The sequence below is a fragment of the Pinus tabuliformis genome, chromosome 1_2 (genome assembly GCF_031772625.1).
Source record: "Pinus tabuliformis cultivar Carrire ecotype Pingquan chromosome 1_2, CPIR1, whole genome shotgun sequence".
Classification (NCBI taxonomy): Eukaryota; Viridiplantae; Streptophyta; class Pinopsida; order Pinales; family Pinaceae; genus Pinus; species Pinus tabuliformis.
In genome coordinates, this window is record NC_142298.1 from 659,796,884 (window position 1) to 659,804,452 (window position 7,569).

The 7,569-nt window shown below is 38.0% G+C and overlaps 1 pseudogene; it reads right to left on the bottom strand.

Moving 5' to 3' along the window:
* Window positions 1-321: 321 nt before the first annotated feature.
* On the bottom strand, window positions 322-1,446 carry LOC149207407 (uncharacterized; annotated as a pseudogene).
* Window positions 1,447-7,569: the final 6,123 nt, after the last annotated feature.

Sequence of the window (7,569 nt, forward strand, 5' to 3'; positions counted from 1 at the left end):
GCGACTCAATTGGCAATCACCGTGATATGAAGTCTTTGTGAAAATTTGAGGTTCAAGGTTAAAATCCCCTGATTTAACCAGCCCAGCCCAGTTGCTGAATCTTCTGGATACACAAAATAAAATAATAATAATATAAAGGTTTTAAAAAACCATAAAGAAGCCTTAAATTGAATAACTTGTACCAAAGTTCTAGCACCACCATAGGCACTGCAATAAAATTTGGTCCATCTCATTTCAATATCAAAAATCATACTAACTAGTGAAGCATGAAAGAGATGAACAAGAAGAAAAAGAAGAAGAAAAATGCAACAAAGTTGGTTTCTACTTACCAGTTTTATCTGCTGGTGATTTAAGCAAAGCAGCTTGGGGAAGTTCAATGTGTGCATTTGCTTCAAGCTGAAGCCGAAGACACTGCTTTTGTGCTTCATTTTTAAAGCTTAAGTCTTCAGGAGCATACATATCCTCAACAAACAGACAAGGTGGTTGTTCGAAAATGTCCAAGGCTAGGAATTCAGAAGGTTTTTCCTCAGGCAGAACTGGCTGGTCCTTTTGCAATTTATCAGGAACTGGAAAGGCACAAACTAAATCTTACCCAGTAGAGACATAGCTCTACTCCAATTTGGAAGTGACCACAGATTCCACATTCAAAGTGTCTAACTTTTTCTGGTTTGGGGAAGTGTCAAACTCTTCAATAAAGTCGATAGATGTGTCAAAAGATAAGCTTTCACTAGAATCATAGCTCTACTCCAATTTTGGATTGGCCTCAGATTCCACATTTAAAGCATGTACTTTTTTGGATTTGATTTTGGCTTTTCAAACAGCTCAAACTCTTCAACAAAGTCAAGAGATATGTCAGAAGCCATGCTTTTGATAGCAGAGTCGGGACCTGGTGGAAGGATATCCTGAATGACTTCTTCACAAATTTTCCACACATTTGTACCAACTACAACGACTCGATTTTCAACATACTTCGTTGTCTCCTGTAAAAATAGTAATGTTAAAAAAGCTGTCACTTTCACCGTATTGTGTATGTAAATATTGACTTTCCAATAGTAAACCTAAAGACTAAAATAAACTACAGTATAACCTTTCGGAACCAGCAGACTCCTACTTAGATATATGGATTAGAAAGAAGACACCATACAGGAAACCAAAAGAAATAGTCACAAAAATTGTAGTAACCGGATATTATACCAGCAATTTCTCTTCAAAAAAACTAATGAAAATCATAATATGCAGATGCTACTGATAAAATCGACATGTCCAAAATGACGTGTAAATGTTAAGACTGAAGTCTAAGATTCTCACTTGTAGTAAAATAGGAGAATTTTGATCCACCTCCACGCAGATGGCCTCAAACTTTTGGTACATCTGATCGATCCAAGATAATCCTTTTGATGTAACATCCACGTCAAATATTGCAAAACCTTTTGGCCCCATGTTGACTCTATTATTTCACTGCAGTGCAAATAAATGTGAGCCTTAACTTGTCCATGCTTTTATCTTGTTCTGTGCACTAACTAACTAGAGGCATAACTTAACAAGCTTAGAAGTTCTTAGAGCGGAAGAATCCTCAAGAAATTAACTTAGATGACCATTAGCAACACTAGTTTATATATGGAAATATTAACAAATACAAACAATCAAAATTAAGCATACAACTCATCAAAGGAGGGGGGGTAGAATAATACTTTGAAGAAGAATATCATAGTTGCAATAGATTCAGAACATACTAAGAAAAACAAACAGCTTTCATGTAAGAAACCTTGCCGTCATTCACAATCAATGTCAAGATTTTCATTCTTTTAAGCAGTGTATGGGCAACACACATTTCCTGCTCTGTCAACCACAAAATTAACAAGCTCAATCTATCCCTTGTGAATACTAAGCTATAATGGTATTTCTTATTGAAATAGTAATGCTAGTTTCATTTTCTGTTCTCCGATGGTAATAAAAATGTAAAGTTTGAAAAAGCATGTACGTAAAAGGCACAATTGGAACATTTATTTAAAGAAACATGATGACAGAAGTACAGAGAAATGGCAGACAAATATGGAGTGAGGTTATCTCTGGGTCATCATGGACTTTACTCCCCATGTATACATTATAAACCTGCAATATCCAGCAGTGTGCACGGAATCAAAGAAAAAACAAATTCACAAACATCTTCATATAAAACAATGAAGCATGCATATTCTAACTTTAAGCCCATCATAGTTCTATGCCATAGGAACTTCAATTGGTCATGTGCTAGCAGAAATGCCATTCAACATAACATTACTGAGGCACTGATGCATTATACAAATAACTTAAAGATACTACTGAAAATCCTAATAGTTTCCTTTTTTTTCCAGAGATGACCGAAGAGGTTCTTGGCAAACTATGATCCCAAAAAATTTGTCACTCATGACGAAGACATAAATAATTTCTACCTATCCTTATGTCTGATGAATGTACAACATGAGGATGTGGTCTACAAGCTGTTTCCTTATACCTTTGAGAAAAAAGCATCCACATGGTACTATAATCTACTTGTTGTTTCCTTATACCTTTGAGAGGGCTTTTCTTAGAAAATTTGATGAGGGAAAATCAGCTTTTGCTCTTCTCAAGCAACTTAACCTGATCAAGATGGAGAAGAAGGAAAAGGTGGAGGATTTCAATCAACATTTCACGCCTTTGCGAAATAAGATCTCCAGAGACTCACTTTGTCAATCCCTTGGCCATAGAGTATTACACTTCAGCCTTAAACCCATGCCTTTGAGAGGGCTTTTCTTACAAAATTTGATGAAGGGAAATCAACTTTTGCTCTTCTCAAGCAAGTTAACCTGATCAAGATGGAGAAGAAGGAAAAGGTGGAGGATTTCAATCAACATTTCATGACTTCGTGGAATAAGATCTCCAAAGACTCACTTTGTCAATCCCTTGGCCATAGAGTATTACACTTCAGCCTTAAACCCATCTATAACACTCTTATAATTACTATTATTCAGAGTTTGATCAAATATATCAAAGACAAGTAACTGACACACATATTTTCTGTTACAGTGTATTAAAACGAAAAACCAAAACACACATATATATAGACTGAACTGCACCCAAGACAAATAATAGAATCTCAAACTAATTTCTAATACCCATTTTCCATTAAGCAGCCCACACGTGCAACAAATTAGAGATAGGTCACAATTCAAGATACGAGTTTTGCTCAGTAAGAAAAGTCATTTTACATTCAATATGGACCAAAAGTGACCGTGGTTTTATTGCATGCAGAAAACAGAAATCTAAAAACATGCAGATGATGATGAAAAATTGGATGAAGTTATAATCAGAAATTCTTGGGACCGTAAAAGAAAGTTGCTTCATTAAAGCAGCCAAACTTTCTGCAACATGAAGGACAAATGCAGACATCATCAAACCCACAAAAGGACAATGCTGAAGCATAATTTAAAGAAAAGACAAAAATCACCATGATAATCCATAACTGCTTCTTTTTCTAAACCATGATAATCCATAACTGCTTCTTTTTCTAAACCATGATAATCCATAACTGCTTCTTTTTCTAAACCATGAAGAAATTTCCAAGAGAGCAAAGAAGAGCAAAAACCAGATGGGCCAGGTCTCTGTCAAAGAAGTTGTAAGAAAACTTACATATGCAGAAGCCCCTTTTTACCCAAGTATTGCATTAACAGAAACGATCTACAGTAGGTCATTTGAATACAAATACAATGTAGCTTAATTATTACAAGAACAAGAACATTAGTTGTAACCGTTAAATGTACATCTGAAAGTGACTATAGTGACTATATACATGAACTGTGTCTATGAAGCCATCTAGGAGATGAGGCACTCCTAGTGTGTGCTTCTGATTGGAGAGAAATACACCATGAAAACTGAAAAAGTCAAATCCTACAAAGGGTAAAATATGTCAATCTGTACGGACAATGACATCCGAACTATCCAACAGAAAGCTGCTGTGTAAGTGGAAATCTCGTAAACTGTATGTAATATCAGCAACGTCTTCTAGATATTTTTCATATGTCAGACCTATTAAATATGGATAAAGTTCTATTAGCAAACTGTCTTTTAGAATGCACTTGTACTGAACATTTGCCTCTGTTTGGATAATGCAATTCAATTGTAAACTGTGTCGATATGTGGTTAACTTTTTGCATGTGGAACAATTAAGTTGATCCATGAAAACTGTTCCAAATGTATCCGCGGGCAGAGAGCAATTGTTGCAGATTGTAACAAAAGGTTCTGCATATATGTTTGCTATCATCAACATTCCTTTAACCTGGTCCATGTTTTAGTACAGGTTTAGCGTTAGATATTGTAATAAAAAATGCTAAGAGGACGTTAAATGAATGAGCATAATTTAGGAGAACAACAAATAAAGAATTATAATATATATTTTGTGCACTATGAAAGAACCTTTGTTGTTGACGCAGTTAGTTTACTGAGGTCTGCAAGTACTCTGTTCGAAGTGACGGCTGTAATGAAGGTGGATCTGCAAGTGCGTAGTGATCCATGTTCTTTGCCTATGGCAAGATTTCGAAACAATGTAACCATGTATTGAAGTGCCCTTGCTAGTCTGGATAATCAATGCCATATGATTAGGTCCTGTAGAGACATCCACTAAAAGAGCCTTCGCAGAGGTCACCATGGTACTCGACTTAGCGACCGCAAACTGCACTGGATTCTCTACCCCTGTCCAAAACTCCTTTTGCATATTTGCATCAATTGCCTGTGCCCCTTCTACAATCTTTTGTTTCTTGAAGGCTTCCACAAAAACAAAGGGTTTTTGAATGCTAACTGATGGACGATGAACTTAATTGACAGCTTTTTTTTTGGCCTTAGGAACACGGACAACGGCTTGCTCCTGGTCGAACAAAATGGCTGGGAGAATAACTTGTTACGCGTTAGAACGGCCGATACTATGGCTAGACGGCCGCTGGTCGTGAAGCAATCGCTAGGGCCAACCCTGTCGTTAAGGGATTCAAGATTGACAAACTTTGACGGAGTTCGCACATAGCGGAAGCTGTGGGAATCGCACGCTGGATAGGGCTTCGCACTTAACTGGCTAGGGCTTCGCTCTTCACTAGCTAGGACCAGAATCCAAGTACAAAGGCATTTGATGTCGCAACAATCAAAATGCCTGCAGGCAGATGTAAGAAGCCAAAAATTAGTTAAGTAAACAAATTAGATGTATGAGGCCCATGGAAATTTAACCTGAGCAGTTTCAATTAACTCACTGTAAACAATAAATCTCACCTGTGTCTGGAAGGCAGTAATCTAGTAATAATGGGGAACATATCGCTGCAATAGCAGTTGGGCTCGATGTGTTGGTCAGGTTCACCGCTAGACATAGTCGGAGAGACGGATTTCCTGCCAACCAGAATGCAACCCCAACGGACTTAGGGTTTTGCAGAGCCATATTCGGGGGGCATAAAAAATTAGTTAAGTAAACAAATTAGATGTATGAGGCCCATGGAAATTTAACCTTAGCAGTTTCAATTAACTCACTGTAAACAATAAATCTCACCTGTGTCTGGAAGACAGTAATCTGGTAATAATGGCGAACATATCGCTGCAATAGCAGTTGGGCTCGATGCGTTGGTCAGGTTCACCGCTAGACATAGTCGGAGAGATGGATTTCCTGCCAGCCAGAATGCAACCCCAACAGACTTAGGGTTTTGCAGAGCCATATTCGGGGGGCATCTCCGGGTGGTTAGCCATAGTTCCATGGTGGACCGCTGGATCACGCCTCTCAGATCAACGGTCGTGGGAGAGACCACTTAGCAACTGGAAGGGTGAACGCCTGGCAGCTGACGGCATTAGACTTAAACCATAGTGTATCAACCGTAATCCGCATTCAAACTTAAACCATAGTGTATCAACCGTAATCCGCATTCAAAGAAGATAACATTAAATGTTGCAAATTAATGCTAAGGAAAACATAGCATTACTTCATGCAGGTGTGAACTTGTTTTAATTACCTGTACCTCTCCCAGCTTTTTCCTAACTTTTGAGACTGTATGCCTAGGTTTGAGGCCAAATAAGGTGATGAATCGTTTGAAACCTTTGATTGATTTTAAAAATAAATTTTTAATTTCGTTCCGTTTTAAAAAATAAAAAGTATTTCATTAATATAAACGGACTTTGCTTAAAATGGGAAAACATGCATTGGTTTGAGTGTCGGACTAATGCTTATCGATGAAACCGATTGCTATAGTCCTTGTGGTCCTGCGCGCAGGGACTAATAACAAGAACAAAACATATAAACATTCTTGAAGCAAATATAATGCTTGGTTGGATAAATCTCTGTTGAAAATATGGAGTCTGAGCAAGGGTATAAAATGGAACCTTTTCATTTATACAAACCTAGTAGCTAACATATATATAAAAAGAACATAAATTCTTCATAATGAAACTCTTTGGCTTGTAAGGAATTTCGAGATACAATAATTACTAATTATAATTGAAACAAGATCAGTTAGGGTTTAATTACGAAAACCAAGTCAAGCTGAAAACCCAGAACCTGAACCTGAGATAGTAGGAACGACGACTCTATGACCTGAACTCACATAATATAGCCACAGGGGCCTCTTTACATAGAGTCCTGAGAAACGCATAAACCCTTATGGAAACAAACTATGTACATACAAAGAGAAACATAGCCGGATGGTTTGATAAACCAACTTCCGTTAAGAGCCAAAGCCTTCAGTCCAAAGTAATCAAGAATAAGTTTTCACATACCCGGAGGCCAGAGTAAGAACAAGTCTACAACCCTTGGTAGGATTCCGAGAGGTAAGCTTCATTCAACCATTCACGAGCGGCAAGAAAACCTGTGGCGAAACCTAGCAAGCCAAGAGAAAATATTACTTATCAACAACAATAGAAAGGAAATGCAGCTAAACAATATTCAAACCAAACCTCAAACCCTGTACTTGGCCAAGGCTGCGGCACAAATAATCTCTTTTGAAACGGTGAAACGCCAATACGACTCGCTGTGAACCTAGGAGCCAAACATCATCAAGGCAAGATTATAACAGTGCAGGAGGAACAATTTCAATCTTTGCAGAGTGGTAGAATCGAACCTATGTGAAATTTGAAGCTTGGGGCCGGAATCAGAATGCTCTGCTTGACGGAAAACATAGCACTGAAAATACTTCATAGTCTAGCTGACAATGGAGATCAGGGTTTTCTTGCTGTCGTCACATGGATTCACTGTACAAAGGACCATCGATGAGGAGATCTTCCCAAGGAAAAGACAACAGCTGAAGAGTGAATGGAAGACTCCACAATCCTGCTCTCGCCAATGCTCATGAGGTCAACTTCACTGAATTAAAGCTAATCTTAAAAACTTGGTAATCATCATAAAGGCATTCGTGCATGGAAAGAGCTAACCAGCGATATATTGGGTATTAAATGCGGAAATAGGAGCACGCAAGTTAGCCCGATAACACTGAGCGGGCAAATATTATTTAATGCCAAAATTGCCCGCTCCGTGTTATCGCGTTAACTTGCGTGCTCCTATTTCCGCATTTAATACTCAATATATGGCATACA